This window comes from Spodoptera frugiperda, chromosome 7 (assembly GCF_023101765.2).
Source record: "Spodoptera frugiperda isolate SF20-4 chromosome 7, AGI-APGP_CSIRO_Sfru_2.0, whole genome shotgun sequence".
Taxonomy (NCBI): domain Eukaryota; kingdom Metazoa; phylum Arthropoda; class Insecta; order Lepidoptera; family Noctuidae; genus Spodoptera; species Spodoptera frugiperda.
The window spans coordinates 7490823-7511969 of NC_064218.1; the positions used below are offsets into that span (position 1 = coordinate 7490823).

General features: G+C 35.2%; 1 protein-coding gene across 5 annotated transcripts in view; it reads left to right on the top strand.

The window, feature by feature from the left end:
- The first annotated feature begins 3069 nt into the window (after nt 1-3069).
- LOC118265744 (dystroglycan 1) overlaps nt 3070-21147 on the top strand; it is a 75262-nt gene continuing 57184 nt past the window's right edge. For 4 of the 5 annotated variants that reach the window (XM_050694717.1, XM_035578850.2, XM_035578852.2 and 1 more), the window contains exon 1: nt 3071-3238. The gene's annotated coding sequence lies outside the window, so the exon portion shown is untranslated. Of the gene's footprint in view, nt 3239-21147 lie in introns of all 5 variants that reach the window. The other variant, XM_050694714.1, reaches the window with a different exon arrangement.

Here is a 21147-nt window from a genome sequence, read left to right on the forward strand (position 1 = left end):
CTGATTACAGCTTACACGTGAATTACCGTAGCTAAATACTCATATTTATTACTTCAACTTGGACGCAAAATGTCGTATAATAATATGAACACCATATACAATAATATTTAGGTACCTATATAAAATTATGTTTGTATACCTACTCAGATGTAACATTAGGTAAAGTTCTGTCGTAGCCCGGAGGCACCGTATAATATATTTATGTAGCTTAGGTAGGTAAACGAATACTAATATAACATTGTTTTATTATAATCGATGTTTGTGATTTCGTGCGCACATAACATCGGTTACTCGGCCGGCTTCGGAGTTCGGAGCCGAGAAACTGTGTCTATAGTACAGAGGAGAACAATATCAGAACTGTATCATTTGCAACCCTGTGCTCATAGCCCAGGATAGTCATGAGCGCCCAACATCTTACAGACTTACACTTCAACATAAGCAAGGAATTACCACCTGTAAAACACACCCCACAAGGTACAAACTCCCAACGCAACACCCGAGCACTTAGAACATTATAATGTTCCATTAAAATAATAGCCATGTCAAAAGCACTGCTCGAGTGACGCGAATACTTTCCGACTGCTTGGCTTTATTTTATTGCGCATGTTTTAATATTAATTGTAAGTTTTCTGGCTCGATGAGCGGACGACGACTTAATGCAAATGTATACGCTTGTCAAAACGTTTAAGGCGGATAGTGAAATTCATGGCAGTTTGTTTGCGCGCACAATTTCATTCTCGTTATAAATAAAAGGGAGTCCATATAAAGTAGATTGTTTTACCTCAACTTGAACGTGTACTTCAGGAGTTCTGCGTAGACAATGGCGGGAAGTTTTTAAAGGGAAAATTATGACAAAAGCTGGATTTATAAAGGCTGGGGAGGTGAGGGTGGCAGGGAGGCTGGTCGGCCGTGGTTCACGTGTCCCACTCACGTGGCCGCTTCCACACCCAGCATGCATCTGCCTCTACCGTTACATAGCATTTACTTGATAACTAACTAACCAGTTTCTTTGATTTCGACTTAGTAACATTTTACGAAAGTAAGTATAAAACTACGTTTTGGTAATAAAAAATTAGTATTGTAGGCACGTGTACAAGTAAGTACATGTGTGGTTGGAACTTAATCTATTACACATTAATGAGCATAGCAATGAGAAATTCTAAGAATGCTGTTATCCACGTGGAATAGCCTAATAGAAATGCCCTAAATAGAAATAAGAGTTCAAAAAATACTTATTGCCACAAAAATGCAAAGTTAGTAGCACATTTCTCGTTGATATTACATTGTCATCGAACAGACAATCTTAGATTAAAATCTTGAAACAAAAATAACGGGCTGTGTGGCTATGGGCGACGCGACGGGCGACGGGCCGTATCCCGTTGAAATAGATAAAGCCCAGAGATAGGCCGTCAACGTCGCCACTTGTCACAAACGTATGACAGCTCGTTAGAGAGGGACACGCCCAGCGCTGGGAATATCAGCATATGCTCCACTATGTTGCTCCGAATGGACACAATGACAACTTGTTGTTTAGATATTAAGCTTTATTTGGTGATGGTAATCTTTCTTTTATGGAATAGGTTGCAAACGAGCAGACGAGTCACCGATGGTAAGCGATCAGCGCCGCCCATGGACACCCGTAACACTAGAGGAGTCACACATGCGTTGCCGGCCTTTTATCTTAGGATAGTATTCAAATTAATAAGAAGTTTTCACAATTATATCATGGAATGTTATCAACGGCTATGGATTTCAGTAATGGTTCCTGTGTGTCTTTACCCGCATAATTCTGGTGACAGTTGGGTGGTACGCATAATTGACTCATCAGCATTTTTACTCCCAAAGCCGTATTATCCCCGAAGGTAGATTAGTCATGTGCCTTGGTCGCCAGGCTGCAGAAGGGTGCCGCGAGCAGCACGTACCTATCTAACTGCTAAAAGAGAGAAAGGTGGTGTCAAAAAAAAAAACTATGGGCGCCTACTTTGTGCCTGGCTAGATCGCTCTCTAGATTTAATCCACCTCTGCCTACGCCTCCTGTGGATGTCGTACAAGCTGACTTAAGGAACTACACATGGTACAGAATCTAAGACTGGATACTGGCAGTACTGCCCTTAGATAACTTGTTCCTTAGAGTTCCTTTTAAACTATAATCTTCACCTGCTAAACGAGGAGTTTATTGCAAACATTTTTGGAAGGTTTTGGCGTGCTTGTCAAGAAGAATGTAGATAATGATCTGTATTTCTTAGACACAGAAATCCAGTATGGTTGCCACTGAATACCTGGGGCTTTCGATGAATATCTAAAAGTACGTCTTTGTTCAATATATATGAAAACAACCTAATTTACCACCTAGCAGTTCTTTTTACTAGATTCCAAAGTCTTGATATACGGTAGAATTGGCTTCCTTTGATAAAGCTGACTGACTACCCTACACTGTAAGGATGATTAAGAATAAGTCTTTATTTCTTTATCTACGTTTATACTGTGTTCTGTGTATGCCGCCTATTAAACAGCTTTGTTAAAACTACTACAGATTTATTTTATCAAATTATTTGTTTTATGAATTTTCTTTATATTATTAAATTCCATTTAGTTTCTTCAATCAATCTAAGCACAGACTACACTGCCATCTTGTGATCATTAATACAATTAATCATACAGCTACTCGCTACTAGATGGCGCTAATAAATTGTTGCTCCTACTCACCACTAGATGTCATTATAATTTCGGTTTGTAGATCATCAACAGATGGCGTTGTAAACAAATTGTAGTACCAAAATTATCCAACAGATGTCCCTATGTTCTTATACGATAGTTAAAATTTTGGTGGAGAGATGGCGTTAAATCAAATTATATATAAATAATAAACACAGATAACAGATGACGTTAATCGTATTTACATAATTTGTAATTTAATAAAAAATAGTATGAAATAAAAATCTAACGATATTAAAAGAAAAATATTATCTATTTCGTGCATTTATAATATTTTTAATGAAAATTCACGTTATTTACAATGACAAAAGTATTTTCGTGACTGGTAAGAACAGATAAATTAGTTTTATTTTTTGGCAAGTATCACTCTCCGGGACTCGGGATGGGTCAAGTTTGGGAATCGTGCTGTTGAGTTGACTGGATTGTGGATTGGTGTGTGACTGTCGTTTTATGTAGTGTTTTGTTTATGAATTAAAATATTGTTTATTTTATTTTTTTGGCGCTAAAACAAACGAAGTACAAGGTAAGCTACTTTGAATAACATTTTCTAAGTTATTAACTTTAATAAATCTACAGGTTTTAGTCATAAGAAGTCCAGAACTCCGTCGAGGAGTATCTTAATGTTTGGGAGTAATGTCTCGTGATGGAGGGTTAAAATACTCTGTTAATATTTGCTGAAGACTTTCTTTGTGATCTTATTTGCATAAACATGACTCGTGCGGCATATTCTCGTAATAATATGAATATAAACATTTTCTTAGTGAACGGGTCACTTGAAATCAATGCTCCAGTGTCGTACATGAGTTGTTATTGAGAAAGGGCCCGGTATAGTTATCGTGACAAGAACACAAGTATTTACAGTTAAGTAAACTTATCTATAACCTGTCTTGTAACTTCGTGCTTGCCTTCCTCACCTACACGTTGCCCCAAATGAAGCAAGTAAATAAAAAAGTAACACTATTTTTTTTTACTTTTAAATAAATTGACATAGGAATTAAAGAATTGAGTGACTTGTATAAGTTTTGTAACTTAAAACCTACAAGTTGGTGTAATAATATCTAAGAATTAGCATGTAGTCACCTGACATTATTAATCTTGCTATAATTAATAATAATTTTATTATGAATAGCATTTGTTCTTTTATTAGTCACGAAATTCTAAGACATCTTATACTAACCAGAATTCTAATAGTTACATTCTATAATCTTATCATGAAATCTGTTTTGTGTTATCAATTTATATACAAACAATTTCTTCATAAGAATTGATAAAATTACCACTTTAATATCCCAGAACTCCAAATCTTTTAAGTATACCTTGTACCTCATACACATAATATTTTTTATACTTAGTATTATTATAGCTGTACTGGCAGCCTGAGGGCCTGATTCATCCTAATCAGAGGTTTGAAAAATACATTAGTATTACTATCTAAGTAGTTATATTATTTTTAAGACAAGAATAAAGAACAAGATTACCTACCTATCTAATTGAATTATATATTCAATAATTATATAGAAACCTATACAATACAATTTGAGGAAAATTGAACTATTAGGCTACCTAACTTATATTATTAATTTTCTTGTAGTTACGTACCTACTTATGTGAATAGTCAAGTTAATTTATTTTTTCCTCTTATAGTAGTTATCCTACTTAGTTACTATTTTAGAAAAAAAGTTTTTATAGGTATTTTTAATGTACGAACTTACTTTTATATATAAACTTACACATAAAACTCATTAAACCATAATCAGTCATCAGTAATGGCCCATGATAGTTCACTTATGGTCTATAAAAATCAAAGTGTATAAATATAACTACCATTTGGGTATTTCCTATTAAATCATAAACAGATTAATCGTTTGACCTTATTAATAAATGTTCGATAACAAATTGAGGAAAATTATTAAAATATATTTTTCCTTACCAAAACATAAACTAAAAAGGGAAATTAATGAATTAGGTATATCAACCTAATTCATTAAATATTCCTTTAATACTGTATTATCATAATAAACAATGACCGGAAATAATTTTAACTATTATGAATTAGTTTAATACTTAATAATATATTTCTATAATCGTTTTTATTAAAATCAAGAACAGCTGAACCAATGCCTTGGCATACATAGACAAGAAATTATTAAAAAAATAATGTTACAAAGACATAAACTTATTCAGCCAGTTATGTCAAAAAATTGCAAGCATTTTTATAGATAATAAAATTGTCTACTGCTAGCATTTGTAAATACAGAATAGGTACAATGTGTGTACACTACAATGTACACATAATAAGCAGATATTATATTTAACTATTTAACATGTTCAGTTTGAGTTACTGAAGCCCTACACATGAAAACCAAATCACATTAAAATGACAGACATAAATACATAATACTTGTGTCTGTCATTTTTGTTGTTTTGTAGCGAATGGGCTTTAAACATACACATGGTGCAACTGATAGACAACATTAATAACTTTTTTATTGTTATAGTACTCATGATTATTTGTTTATTAATAGGTACTTACTTAGTTAATAAAATATTTTATGGCTAGATATAACATGTGGTGAGAAGATGCATACAATTGTATTTTTGTTAAAAATAAAATATGAATGTTTGTAGCTAACTTTTGCAGTATATAGATCTCTACTAGCTTCTAGAATCAATCTGTCACATTTTTACCTGACGTTCGCGAAAAAATCACACGCAAACTGATATTTAGAAATCTATGTCAGTGTTATTTGAAAAATAGGTCGTAAAAATGTGACATTTATATTGCGATGTACAAGACCCATTACATGTTGCGTATCTGTGTTAAAAAATCACTTAGTGCATTATCGTAAAATTGTTTTGTGTAGAATTTAAGTAGATAGTAGATAGCTAAATTGAGCAAAAATATCTTAAATGTAATCCTTATTATCATTAAATACAATACCTAACAGTTATTATCGTCTTATGTAAGAGTTCCCATCTATCCTAAAATCATCAAGAAACAAGTGCGAGTGACGCACTAAGGAGTAACTAATGGGCCATTACGTAATCTAAAAATCTTGATGTGCATGTGAAATTAATTGTCTATAAACGCATCCATGACAGAACAAAAACCCTTTTCCATCACCAATAAAAAAAAATTAAATAAGTATGCAGAAAGTAAAAATCCTTCACATCACATCACACACATCATCAGCCTATAGTTAAGTGGTCACTGCTGGCCAAAAGCTTTTTTAAGGGTGGAAATCATCCAATGACTTCTTCCGCCTTGGGACGAGGCAAGGCGAAGTATCAGACTCTTACTTATTAAAACCACCCCGTTCCTACTCCTACTTTAAGCCGGAGCCCCGGTAAACCCGCTAGGCAGTCCGCAGCTGAGAGCTAGCCAAAGACTGCTAACAAAGAAACCCTTAAACATTCCCAATGTTTGGATTTTGTGGTCGGGACTTCTCCGATGTCTAATCTGTAATCCCCCACACGATCCCATGTGTATTGGTGTGGATACATAATGTCATAATGAATTATGAGGGGAATATTTCCCACGAATGTTGTTGTTTTATTTAATCATTAACCACTTAATAATTTAATGCTACTAGGAACTTGGCAGCTAAGTCCTAGCTTCGATTGAACGTAATCGAGAGGCGTTTTTGCCAATGAATAGCTTAGCTAGGCTAGATCATTGAGCTGCGAACTTCCTAGCGGATTACCGGGACTCCAGCCTGAAAAGCAGGAGTAGGAACAGAATGGTTTTAGTCAATAAGAGTCTAACACTCTCTCGCCTCGCCCAAAGCGGGGGAACTCATTGAACAATTTTTCCCCCTTCAATAAAAAGGCTAATTCAGTATTAAAAACTGCTAGTTATTTAAGTTAAGAATTTGGTTGAACTTTATCTTCTAACTCTTAACACATAGCGTATAACTAGGTCCTATTTATCTCATCAAAGCAAACTAAAACGTTACCAAATGCATCAGTATATGTATAAACATAGGTACATAAGTAAACTATGCATTATTTCTATAAACATCAGTTTAATATTACTTCACAAAATTCACTATTTCGTGCATGCAGCACATTAAAGTGAATGAGCAAAGCGCAACACTATAACCTCGTCACAACCATATCCTGCGGTCGTTGACCTCACCTGAAATATCTGAATACATATTGCGCGCCATGTGTTGTTTAAATGTCAGTGCTCAGTGAAATAGGTCGCATGCATAAAAATATTCTAGTTACCTTCAAACATTGCAAATGAGAATTGTATATGAGAAAGAATCGCAATTTTTTCTAGTAACTATTTTGACTTGAATTTCATAAATCGTTCTGGTAATTAATGGTAGAAAATTACTCCAAAATTGTGTATTTGTATCGAATTATCATATGTGCAGGGTAAAATGTTCCCACGAAGTGAAATCAGGACAGGACAGCTGGTAAAACAATGAGATTTATACATCTATGACACTTGGCAACGTGGACAGTCCTATCCAAACAAAATCACATTTTTTTCTTAGAACCGACACCGTTTCATTCTCGGAACCATTCACCTATTTTCATGCAAATAGAAATTGCATCAATACTAGTAGTTACCTAGATATTCTTTAGTATTCCGTGTATATTCGCTATTATTCCTTCACTATTTATAAGCTCATTTCAATTAAACTGTCTTCAATAAACGTTTATATAGGTACTTAATTATTCAAATTGCTTTTGAGACTAATTATAATGAAAATTTAAGACATTTTCTTTCTAATGCGGTATGCGAAATGTGATGAAATCGGTATCTTACTCGTCAATCTAATATTTTCTTGGCACTCAACCCTATTACTGGTAAATATTGCAAAATGATCGTGACTGAGAAATATAAAACCTCGATTTTATTGCGTTGGATAGATCACTAAGGATTGTTGCGTAAAAACTATTTAAACGGGCAAATAGTTGTCAGGGAAAGTAGACTTAAGCTAACAATAGCAACATAATTTTATGATTTTCAAAGTGTAATTGACGAATCTCCTAGAAAATGATAGGGTTGAACAAGGATTCACGAGGTTCTTCAACGGGTTTAAGTCTTAAGCAGTCGGAATCACCGGCTTTAATCTATCTAAAATTATTATTCTACAACAAAGGAGTTTGCCTTGCCTAGTTATTGCATAATGCATCATTGGATATTTAGCTAGTTACGGAAAATTGCACCGTATGTAGTTTATAATCATGCTTGTCACACAATATTAATTTAATAACAATAGCAATTCCCAATCTTCCCAACCCCCGAATTTCCAACAACCCTTAAATTCCTAACCCGAAAGGGTTTGGTGTTTCGGGTGTCCACGGGCGGCGCCGATTGCTTACCATCAGTTGATCCCTCAGCTAGTTTACCGACTTATTAAATAAAAAAAAATATATATAAAGAACTCTCGTAAATTATGTGTGCTATGCTATGAATTATACTATTATTATGTATCAAATATTTTTTTGTAAGTTGAATAATATTCATTAATCTTCGAGTTTATTATTATTATTAATAGTACTAGAGAAAGTGACGATAGCACTGACATTATGTGCTTCAATGTTGACATTTATAGTGGCTGTCGTTTCTCGGAATTTTAATCAAACAAAACAAAATGAACGCACCTCGCACCTCGACACCAGTCACGCCTGCCCGTTTTATTGCTGAATAAATGTGACATTTACTTTGCAATTCATACAAGATAGTGTGTTGTTTTTGTGGGAATATATCAATTTTGGGTCATAGGTGAATACACAAATAAAAGTTAAATCATATCCGAGTAGTTAATAAAAAGCACATTTATTAGTTTTATATTTCTCAGTAAAATCTGAAATCTTAAAAGAAAGCTAAGTGATCATACAATGAGGAATAAGTAAGTCTATAAAAATAATTAATATAGTAACAATCTCAATGCTTAGTTGCCCAAATATCATGCATGCGATGTTTAGAAACATCTCGTAGAACTGAAAACAAGCCTAACATGTAACACTTTCGTCTTATTAATCATAATTTTCACACTTAGTGTGTCCTACATTCACTTGTTTCAAACTTAGGCAATATGACATAAGAACAGTAGGCACATTTTCTATAAATAGACAGAGTCCATAGTATTATTCATACCGTGACAGATGTATGGCAAAAAAATTGCTATTGTGACTCGCACTTTACTGACGAAACATGGTATGTCAGATACATGGTTAATTAGAACTTGTATTATATGATTGAAGAAAAAAAATATCCAAACATATGTTTGCTCATAACTACAGAACGGCTGCACCAACCTGAATTATCAATTGTTTGGCTTTGTTTACTATTGTCAGGACAAGATTTCTAACTATAAAAGAAAAGACAAACTGTAAACTAGTAAGTATCTGGGAATAGCACGATTACCAAGCTACTACGACCACTAATATCAAACACAAGACAGGTCTCAATTTTACTCGAGAACCATTTGTTCCATATATTCAAAGACTTGGTTGCACGCTATTTTGCATAATAACCTTCACGACCACATAATAGACTACATAACGTAATTGGCTCACTTACGGCCGAACCGTCCGACTTACCGACTATTTTCTGCCTAAACTTTTCCCCGTTTGGTTCGTTAAAACAGTTTCCATTAGTGAACTAACTGATTTACATTTTAACCAGGAACAGTAAAGATTGGTTATCGCCTGTCTGACTCTCGTCTCAGACCTGCTTGACCCAGTTATGGTCATTTGCGTTTTGCCACTCATTTAGGAATTTCTTGCCGCGATTGAGTCACCGGAGGTATCTATCGGTACGTATTTTTAGGTGGCCCAGTTTTCAAGTGGAGTTTTTCGATCCAAGCTAGTGCATTTCCTAGTCATGTTTGTTTCAATTAAGAATGTTGTTTCGTTGAGGATTGACTCGTGTCGATAACCGATGAGAGATCATTTCTGTGTACTCATTGTTACTGTCTAATCCGTTTTTATAGGTCATGTAATCATGTTGAATCTTTAAAATATCTTACATCTCATAAATCTAATTTCATCGACGATCCGCCGATCTAATTAGATTCAAACAAATACAAAGAAAAGCTTACATTTTCTTAAGTACTACGAATCGAAGTTGCTATCGATATAAATTGTCTTCTTTACATAAACGATTTTGAAATAAAGCAGACAACAAAGACCTTCAAATGCTATAAAATAATAGCAAAAAATCACGTTCCCATTATTCGGATTCCTTTTATAATAAAAGTGTAGCTGGCTCGGTGCTATTATTTTTCTGTAACGACGTTCATAAAGCGAATGTTTTTACAATACCTACGTTTAACAAACTTCAGTTTCGTTCGTCTCGTCACACAGATACGTGCATCCTTTACAGTTTTAAAATTCTATTTGAACGACGTTGCACAAGTAATTAATGTTGATACATTTTTATACGCGTGCTGAAGATATCTTTTCACTATTGAAACAGATGCTTGTTGTCACGATATGGGCGCCATCGGTAACGTTATCGAACAATGACTAATCTATCTATCCATCTGTGTGCATAGGTCGTTTATATTCATAGACGTTTTTTGCTTCAAACATAGCGGCGTATTTTTTGTGTTATGTTTTGTGGCGATCTAGACGAGCGATCTTCGTGACCGCTTGCCGGCCGGACTAAAATTATGGGCCTTTTTTGTCACGACACCTACAATTTGGTTATAAAAAGTCCTTAGAAACTGTTCCACCAACAAATTGTAGGCAATATTTATGTTACTGCTCTTTATCGCTAGTTTTGCCTCTAGAAATCAAAGTTAGTTCTATTCTACAATAACAAAGTTAGAAGTTTATTTTAAACTATCTAGCTAAAACACGCAAAGCCTTCTAACTTTTCCCTATACCGTTAATCGGCGTTGGCCTATTTGTTATTGATTGGCTATGATACAATTTAGTTTGTTACAACATACTTGTGCATAAAGCTATCACTGGTGACCGTTTCGCGTCGCAAGAATAGCGCGATTGAATCATCACTGTAGTCTGTGCCGTCTTGTGCGATTGTGACTCATTCTGTTGGCGGAGATGTGCCTACTACTGCATTAACCGAGGTCAAAGCGGCGTCTGTATTAAACCTAACTAGCCATTTGTTAAATGACATCTTAGAAATGGCGGATCGGCACGTTATATCTCAATTAAGCGAACGAACATCTCTCAAATATCAGCCTAACAATCGCTTCCTGGAGCTTTTTAACGACAAACAAAACAACGCGATGGTCCGGCAAACCCATCGAAATGGATCGGTCATTGTTTAAATGGGTGACATTCCGGATCAGTTACAACCAAAAATGACGTCATCACGAAACATCTATTACGAAGCTTTGATCCCTCACCACAATTAGTTGTTGATCGACACAGTATAATTTCAATGATGATGTTAAAGCTCAATTTGGTCATTTAGTGTTTTTAGTTACGTTGCGGTCATGCTCAGCTGAACTAGTTGTACCTTATAACTAACTACTCTCGGAAAACTGGGTTCATATTGGGCACTTTGCCACGTGATATTGCAATAATAATGTACCGCTAATGTTTTATACAGCCCATTCCCAATCTAATAACGACTCTATTTTGAATCTGCGGCGTGTCATTTAGATGAACACAATGTATGGGTCAATATACGCTCTACTTTCGAGGCGATCGAGCCCGGCCGATCCTGGGGCCAACCCACTCGCATTGTCATCAATGCCGGTCATTGTGGCCAATAAAGTGATTAATTCAGCCCATAAATGTATTCCGCCGATCTATTTCGAATTAGGGTCAGTGTTGCCACCCTGGCCGATTGCACCATCTTGCCGCGTCGAGCAATTGGCGGCAGAATTGACTACTTTATGGATATGATAGCTACATTATTATTGTATGTGTTGAGTGGTAGCGACAGCAGCAATAAATATTACTGATGCAAAGTTAGTAATTAGATAGCTTTCATTAAACTCACCAATTTCAGATGCAACATGATTTTATATCAAGAAGCAGTTGGCAACGAGGTTCTTACGATTTCCCGGATTCATAAGAGTTGGACTATAAGAACCCAATAATACTTTGTCCGGTCAGATTTATTATTTTAAAGCTTACCGTGGTAAAAGTGTCGTACTACTAGTCTAGCCACTAATACCTTATAATCATTGTATTTTTCCACTTTTGTTTCAAGGTTCTAACGACCATTAACACCCCAATCAACTTCAAAACCTAACAATTACTTTCATCAGTTGCCTAGCTTATCAATACTGTGTACTTATTTTACGCCTAAAAGCAATCTAGACGAATATAACGTTTTCAATATTAAAATAACGATTTTTGATCGACCTCGGCTTTTTGAGGCACCCAAAACTTCCTCGATTAGTTACCATGTAAATTATGAAGTGATAACGTACCTCCGGTAATTTATAGTCGACGTTCCCAAGTTTCTTTGATATCTACTTAACTCCTACTGACAAAGTCCCATTGTAACTTTCTCGGTTATTTATTTGCCTTAAACATATTCCTAACTTAACCCTTCTTCCAATGAAAATAAATATCATAGGACATATAAAGAGTACTTGAGCGCTCCTCAATGTAATTGTAATTAGTGGAGCGGCTCAATATTATCATAACTGTCATAAGTTCCATTCGGGGAATGTGTTTTCTCACATTAGTTATCTGAGAGCGTCCGATGGGTGCGATGAACTTTCTAAGGGCTTCGGATACTCAAATGACGCGTGCGACGATCGCAAAGAGAAACGTACTTGACGGATACAAGTATTATTGAACTGCATTAGTAATGAACCTATCATATTGAGCAGTGGGTGGAGATATAAAACTTCTATTTGCAATAACTGCTTAGCGCTTTCTATGAGATTGTAATGAAACAAATTTATAGGACTTATTTCCTAAGCTAAAAATAAGTAATGTGTATTACCCACTTAACTAATCAATTTCTTCATTGTTTCATAAGTTAAAACACATCTGGCATGGTCCAAAAATACTCATCAATACCAAGATTCGATATCACGAAGCCTTGCATGGAATGAGAGCAAGAAAAATAAGATTACACCATATGGGATCGCTAATCTGATTCAACGAACCGATGATATGTTTAAAGGCGAATTTATTACTGGTTTAAACTCTAAAGAAATATGGTTCTTTAAATAAGCATTGTTAGAATCGCCCTTTGGAATATAAAGGGACTATGTATTTACGAAATCGAGAGCCGCCTGTTTTGAATGGTTGTTGTCGAAAGACGTCTATAACGACGCATAAACACCAAATTCTCATCTGAGTGCTATATAAATAGACAAAAGAACTTCCTTTCTTCCAATCTAATACAATAACTCGTATCTTTCTTTAGTAAGTAGTTCCGAAGTGGTCGGCTAAAACGAAAAGTCCGGTAATACCCAATTTAGTTTTGTCTTATGTCTATCTATCCCGTGTGCTATCCCATTCACGAAGTTATCCACCGATGAAGCAACATTGCCCGCGCCTACGCGAACAAGATTTCTACGCAACTGGTTATAAGATATAGTTGATTCATTTCATATCCCTACGGCTTTCTAACACCGGGAAACATAATTAACATGATTGAATTATTTAGTGTTTAATGTTTATCGATTGTAGTTTTCGTTTAAAAGCTAAACACGATACAACTTAAATAAGATGTGGCTGAGGTAAGTAAAAACCACATAAGGTAATAATAGAAAACGTACCGTTGAGGAAAAAGTAATATATTTTAAGAAGATTTTGTACGAAGATACTACTCTTCTACTCTTGCTAAGCGACATTTCCACATTTTGGTTAAAAATAAACTACCAAACCAAGTACCCCTGACAGAGATAGAAATTCAATAAAGATCTACAACTGTCCGTCAAAGCCGCTCACGATTCCACATAAAAAAAGGTGGAAAAAGAAAGAAAAAACGAAACATGATGTCAGCCACTTGTCACTGCGAGTTTTTGAAGTAAACAGGGAGGAATGGCTGGACTGAAAGGAATGTGGGTGGGCGATAGACTCGCAACTTGCTACTTATGCACGATTGTAATCTTTAATCTGAACGCTTTATTGCACCACGTGGCTTAGGGCAGCAGTTAATAAATATTTATGCTTTATCACAACGGTCATATTGGTTGACTTAATGTTGTGATATGGTGAACATACAATATTGTATGAAATTGAGAATTCTACAGTGGAAAGAAAACCACTTAATTGGTGTTGAACTATATTGTTGAACAGATAAAACTAAAAATGTGTGCAAGAAACATACCACTACGATTTTATGATATGTACTTCGGAACAGGAGAAGGCGTCGACCGATAGCAATCTAGACACACGGCAGTGTGTCCGCCAAGTTCGAGCAAAAAAACCGACACACCGGCCGTGGGTTATATTACACGAACCATTTCGGGCCAAGTTCGACCCACCTATAACTCAAAATCTATTTTATCTACGCATATGAAATTTCTAGTATCTATCGAGATCTACTTACTTATCTAAAATACAAAATTTCATTAATGTACCTATTGTAGATCTTGAGATATTGACGTCAGAAAATCGCTATTTTTACTATACACTCACTGACTGACTCACTCACTCATCAAAAACCTAGACCACTTCCAATAGTCGTATTGACTTGAAATTTGGCATGGAGGTAGGTCTTTAGGTCAAGGTAAAGGAAAAAATCTGAAAATGGCCAAGTGTGAGTCGGTTTTAAAAATAATGAAGGTGTAAATTCATACCCCTAAGGAACTAAAACAAAAAAAATATCTATATCTTCCAATGGTCGTACCGACCTAAAATTCGTTACGAAGGTTTGTATTTAGTCAAAGTAAAGAAAAATAAGAAAAAAAGAAAAACCTTACAAAAATAAATGAAATCCCACCCAAAACATAAATGTGAAAGGATGCCAAGTTCGATAATATTGGAATGCTTCGCCTATAAAAGAAGTGAGATCTAAAAAGTACCAAGTTCCATACACAGACCTCAGTTAAAAATGATATAACTTGGCAAGTTTTAATAGAAAATTATATACTTGACTCATTGCGTTTAGTAGGTTTATAACAAAGTGTGTGAAAACTTGCCAACTTGTTATATCATTTTTAACTGAGGTCTGTGTATGGAACTTGGTACTTATTTAGATCTCACTTCTTTTATAGGCGAAGCATTCCAATATTATCGAACTTGGCATCCTTTCACATTTATGTTTTGGGTGGTTTCTTTTCTCTAATTCCAGTTTCACAACCTGCGCAAAGAATGCAGGTGCTACAAACTTTTTCTGTTATTCCCGGATAAACAAGGAAGCAAGCTCTTTATACTTAAAAGAAAAAGATAAGGGGATAAGAATTGTCAAGTTATTTCTCTCCCGTCTTGCAATCAACGCGGAGGCATGCGATTGCGTCACAGCTGAGCATGTAAACACCAAGCTTAATTTATCTCTAGGCTTACTTTTCTCATTTATACACTGTCACCGTAAAAGGTATCAATCATTATTTTGTTTTAATTTAACAGAACCCCATTTGGAGTAGTCTTAACGCTGAAATGTAATAAAGCTGTCGGGAACGAACGAAGTCGTATATTTTAAGGTGAACCCAATTTGTCAGGCTGACGACATATGGCACCGGTTGCCACAATATCGGAGACTGGCTTACATGAGAAAATATTTTTATAGTTAGTCATGCGGTTAATCCAATCCCTAATACAATGCATTGAACCATAACAACCAAACAGCTGTAGTAAACCTTAGATTAGGCGAGATAGCGGCCAAACGTCGGCCCATTTAACAATAAAAAAAAAAAAGTTTCTTCTGGAAATTTCTTTTCCCTGCTCCGACTCCTTCCATGGTTGATGTAAGAAAAATACTACTGCAACTGTTCCCATTGTTGCCACAAATCGCAACTCAAAGGAAGAAAACTGCTTCGCTCTCACATAATATTGTGCCAGTAAACTTCAACTTGTTATGTTACTGCTCATCATTCCTGAACATATCCCAAGATGGCTCGCTGTAGGGGTAATGCTTATGCGCATAAGTATAGAAACAACCTACTCAGAAACAGCACTAAACATAAACAGTCGAGGGAGATGTTCTCTGGCACAGTTTCCGATGTAGGAATCGAGTAGTATCAGTTTCATATCGAAGGACATAATTTTTAACCACTACTCGTTTTGGGGCGTCATCTTTACTAGTCTGAAACGAGGTCGATACAATTTGAACTCTATTCACGTGCAGAAATTCTGCCAGGTGTTATTCTGTTATTAGGTATGTTTTGGATTCTGAACTAAACCAAGCTGGATTATTGCGCAGCTAAAATGATACGGTGAGTTATTTGTAAACTCACGCCCAGGTTTATGATGTCATCATATGTGCAATGAACCTTCTATAAAAATCTACTCTTACCCGAGATGAAAATAGAATAGTCTAATCTTGACGGGGATTCGCGGCTAATAATATTTATTGAACCCTGATTAGCCTTCGTCAACAAAGGTCAGGTAGGCATTACCTAGCCTAAAAACAGAACTTACTGTGTCATGGATTACGTAACAAAGAATGATCATATGTTTTCTAGAGAATATTTATTTTCAAGATGATAGACAGAAATTGCCGTTGAGGTAAACGTGTTCTAGAGTGGAGTCCGTGTCTAGGCAAGCGTAGTGTAGGGAGCCGTCCAGTAAGGTGGAGTGACGATATCCGCAAGGTTGCTGGTAGTGGTTGGATGCGGAGAACTGAAGATTGAGTTCAGTGGTGTGCCATTGGAGAGGCCTATGTCCAACAGTAGACGAGAACAGGCTGATGAAGATGAGACAGAAACTGTAAAGACTGGAACTATTGTATCCTGCTGCTTCTTGCTTTGGCGTAGATCGAGGTTAACAGCAATAACAGCACACTCACTTTGTGGTCGTTAGTTATTAGGTCCACGTAATGGGGAGCGAGTCAATTACCATAAAATATGCATGAATACGATAAAAAGGTGTCTAGGTGAGAGGTTAGTTTTAGCTAGTCCAATCATTTAATCATCTTATTATAATAACTTAACATTTTGGCTGCTTATGTTGAGGAATACAAATTGGCGATGCTTATTCTCATTGTGATAAACTTATCAAGTATGCAGTCAGACACTTGACATTGATAGTCGCCACTCAGTATAACCAAGGTTGTTAAAAGTTTATTTTAAGATTAAGACTTAAAGTTGTGAATACATACGATTAAAAATGGTATTTTGTTTTTCTTTGTTGCAATCATTAAACTCGTAATTAGTATAATTTAACGATAACACTTTATTAAACTATAATAATATAGCTCTGTCAAATAAAAAAATATTGCAATAATAAAAAATATTAAATCATGTGCTACGCCACATTGGTAACATGTGTGTCACATGAGGTACATTCTCACTAACGATCTATTCACACTTGAATACTTTGGCTTCATAAAGGTACCTGCTGATAGGGAGCACTGTAATGGTTTTAGTGAAATACCTAGGAATCCCACACTATCTAGTCTTCTCAAAAAAGAAAACAAAATAACAAAGGAGGCTTATATCAGGTGCGAAGCGAGGTGTGCAAAATTTCCCTGAAGCTATGACGGCGACGCGAGACATGCTTCGGAGCGAGGTGATCATAAAACAAGCGTCGAGGTGGAACGACAATACGTAGCGGAAGGAATTGCTAATATTCCGCATTTCGTTTGTTCGATGTTTTCGTGATAGAACTTTGTTATGGCGATGTCGTTTCATGTCATGGTTGACGGTTTTAATACATATTCATACGCTGTTTAATACTAATTCGGCTGTTGAGGCGGCGGTAGCAGTTACATGAAAATTGTGTGTGTGACACCGAAAATCAACTTCTTATTTACCGCTTCGATTGGGTTGGTAATGGAAATTACATTATAACCTTTCATACATAACGTTCCTTTGAAAATCATCATAATCATTGCCCTGTTTCTAGTCTAATTCACAATTTTAATCTTCCAGATCGTATCATAAAGTAGTCCCAAAATGATAATAAACAGCATTCTAGTTGCTAAATTAACCGTTTTAATCCATAATTTATTATTTCTAGTTATCTTCAGTAGGCGTTAAAGCCTGTTCTTTTGTAACCAACTAAAGTTAGGCTTGAAACTACCCACTTGAATGTTTCTCAATTAATATGCTCGATTGGAAGTATATTATTAAGAATAATCAGTATTCTATTACTAAAACTAAAGTCTCATTTTAATGAAGAAAAACATTGCATTCTAGACAATTCCTTTGCAGAGTTCGACAAAAATTTGTAGAGTTATATTTCAGTTAAGCGAATATTACGGTTTATTTAAATTATACCTACTTACAAATCTTTGGGAACAACAGCATCTGTTCTCACGACTCTAAATTATTCTGTTTAAGAAACAATTGAAAGATTCACACAGAAAATTATCGTTAGGGTGTGAATTAACATTGACTTCTTACTCTTATTAGTTGGTGAGACGTGGGTGTGACCGATCGATCAAAATATGTTGAGATTACTCGCTAGATTCTCGACTCAAGAGTATGACAGATGCCTTGTGGTGATAGCAGAATAGAATGCATGTTCTATCACCACTCTTTCACATCCTATGGGTGTTGTAAGAGCCAACTAAGACGCTATGCTGCTCTCTGATAGCTACACCTAAACTTTGTCAACTGCTATCTCCAACTCGCCTGCGAAGCCTGAAGACTGTAACAAATCCTCTCATTAAGAGGAGACCCAAAGTTCAGCAGTGGACTGTCAAGGGCTCTTGATAAGGATAAAATTGTATTATATTCAAAGTAATATTAAATAAGTATAATTTGTCTCTACTCTACTACGTAGAATATCAGCAAGTTGTTTATAGACTGAAGTCCAATAAGTACCTAAAGCCCTTGGAAGGCAATCAATATGAAATATTTAATAGGAACTGATTGTGTTCATCATAGAGTGCATTGGAGCAATGCTAGGCACCATTACTTGTTGTGTAAATAACAATCATGTGCATATTGCTACAATTGATTCCAATCGATCTGGTTATAATAGTCCTCTTCTGTTTACTTCTTAATTGCTATAAATCATTATAAAAGCAATCTTGTGTTTGTATGTCTTTATTCTCCAACAAAAACAACTAAACTTAACATATGTGTATCTTAAAGGTAGACCATAACTTTAAATAGTTACCTATGAACCTAGAAGCAAAATATTGAATAGAAAATTAGTAGTTAATTGTTTTTACAAATTACATTAGCAGCCCAACAAACTTTCAATTATTTTTTATAGTAATTCATTTGCCTAAATTGCTATATGAACTCATTAATTACAATGACTAATCGGTTTTATTTACCTGAAAACTTGTTTTTATTTGAGTTACATTCAACAAAAACCTCAATACATTATAAATATCGCCGTTAAATTCTATGTGGATTAAGTTGAGAAACTCCCACTTTACTTTTGTTTACGTCGGCTAAAATTGATGGTTTGTTTGGGGTAGCAAACAGATGGAGGACCCGGATCGAAATCGAATTATCCCTTAGTAGCAGAATTTTTGGAGTCCCTTGATTTATTTTACGCGGATGGAAATCTCTAGAAGTCTCGATATTAATAGAAATTTCCTCTTAATTGTCATGCATATCTTCGTGTACCATCTTTCTTGTTTATCGCACGTACGTGCTTAGTTACTTCCGCAGAAAATATGCGCGCATAAAGCGACCGACATATAAAAGTAGACGATTACAGAATACACATTTGCCCAATGTAAACGTTTAACATTAAATTTTGAAACACTTCAGCTATTCTGATTATTTCACTATTTACATTACACAATCGATTCGATTTAGTTGAAACATACGTAGCATTCTTTATTTGGTTTTATCGCAATCTGGACTACTTATAAAATTAGATATGAGCTCAAGACGAATTTATCTCGGATGAACAAAGCACCAAATATCTTTCACACTTGTTTTCTTTTTAGCACATGTGCGTGACAGTACCTTAATTGAATAACTTGAAAGTTTGACACATAAATGTAGAGAAAACATGATGTATTATGATTTTTGTAATAAAAATACTGATTTAACAACGCTAGCTAATATTTTACTGCCCGAAGATAAATCTTTATTGCATTTTAAGACTCGGGTGCGCGGTTACCATCTGCTTTCGAGCGAATATGCTTCAATACTTAGTGTCGACCACTAAATATCTTAATCCGAACTATAACAATACAAACAGACCACGTATTTTTACACAAACGATGGAAGTTTTGTAAACCATGCTCTTAATTTTTTATGATATTTTTGAAAGGAGTTTTGATCTTAAACAAACATCGGGGCCACACGCGGCGCATGATTCACTGTCCGTCATTTCGTGCACGTGTGTATTGTCCGTCAAGGATGCTCTTAAGGATAAAATTATAACTTTCTGTTGTTAAGGTAAATAAATATCAACAGCTCTTAGTCATTGGAAAAAAGTTTATTTAATGACGTATCAGTTATCGTCAATCTTATGAACTTTATTCCTAGGACATTAAACACGACTACCTGGTTATGATAAATAATGGAACATTGCTTGGGTGGAGACGAAAATCCTGGTACCAGAGTTCGTCAGAATGGCAACTTAGTCAGAAATTGTCTTGTCTTTTATAATGTGATTTATCACAAATCAAATTATAAAAGACAAGACAATTTCGATATAAAATATCCATAATAAATATTAAGGACTACATCCTTATAATTACTTATAACAGAACCGACTTCAATGAATGGCCCCCATTTTTACCTAGTAAACAGCGACCCAATTCTTTATTTCCATACTTTGTAGTCCTTATCGCAGAATTAATCTTACATCCTGTTAGTGTCGCTACATTTTGTTTAAAAAGTACTTAAGTACATATTATTAATTAAATTCTACTTCAGTTTCGACAGATTTCCTCAATATTTCTGTTTAAAAAAAAATAACCTTTCCGTCCAGTGTTTATTTTTTGTTGTAGTACCTACATAAGTTTATGATCAAGAGGTAACACAATGTGCGATTATAAAATACCTTTTTAGTTATAAGAAACTCATAACTTCCACAGACTACTCTGGCATAGTCCAATAGTGAACTGCCACTATTGGACTATGACAGAAGAGTAGTCATAACCACATGCTGTTAAGGATGATGACCATCCACGGTCTAAGATAGCATTCATTCTTTACCCACCGTGTAATTGAAACCCCCTCTTTTCTTAGTAGGCCATAAGGCACATTAATATCCAATTTGCAAACATTAAACTAGGCAAGCAAAATAAAAACGGTCGTGCAAAATATAATGCCGGTAATATAACTCGTGTCGGATTATGAAATCGTAGTCAAAACCTTAAAATATTGTTTGTATTACAAAGACACATGGCGTGTTAGCCGCCTCGACAGTTTTATGACACGATCAAAGCGCTAGTGTACGTTGATAGAAAGTATTTTTAACAACATGCAAACCTTTAAA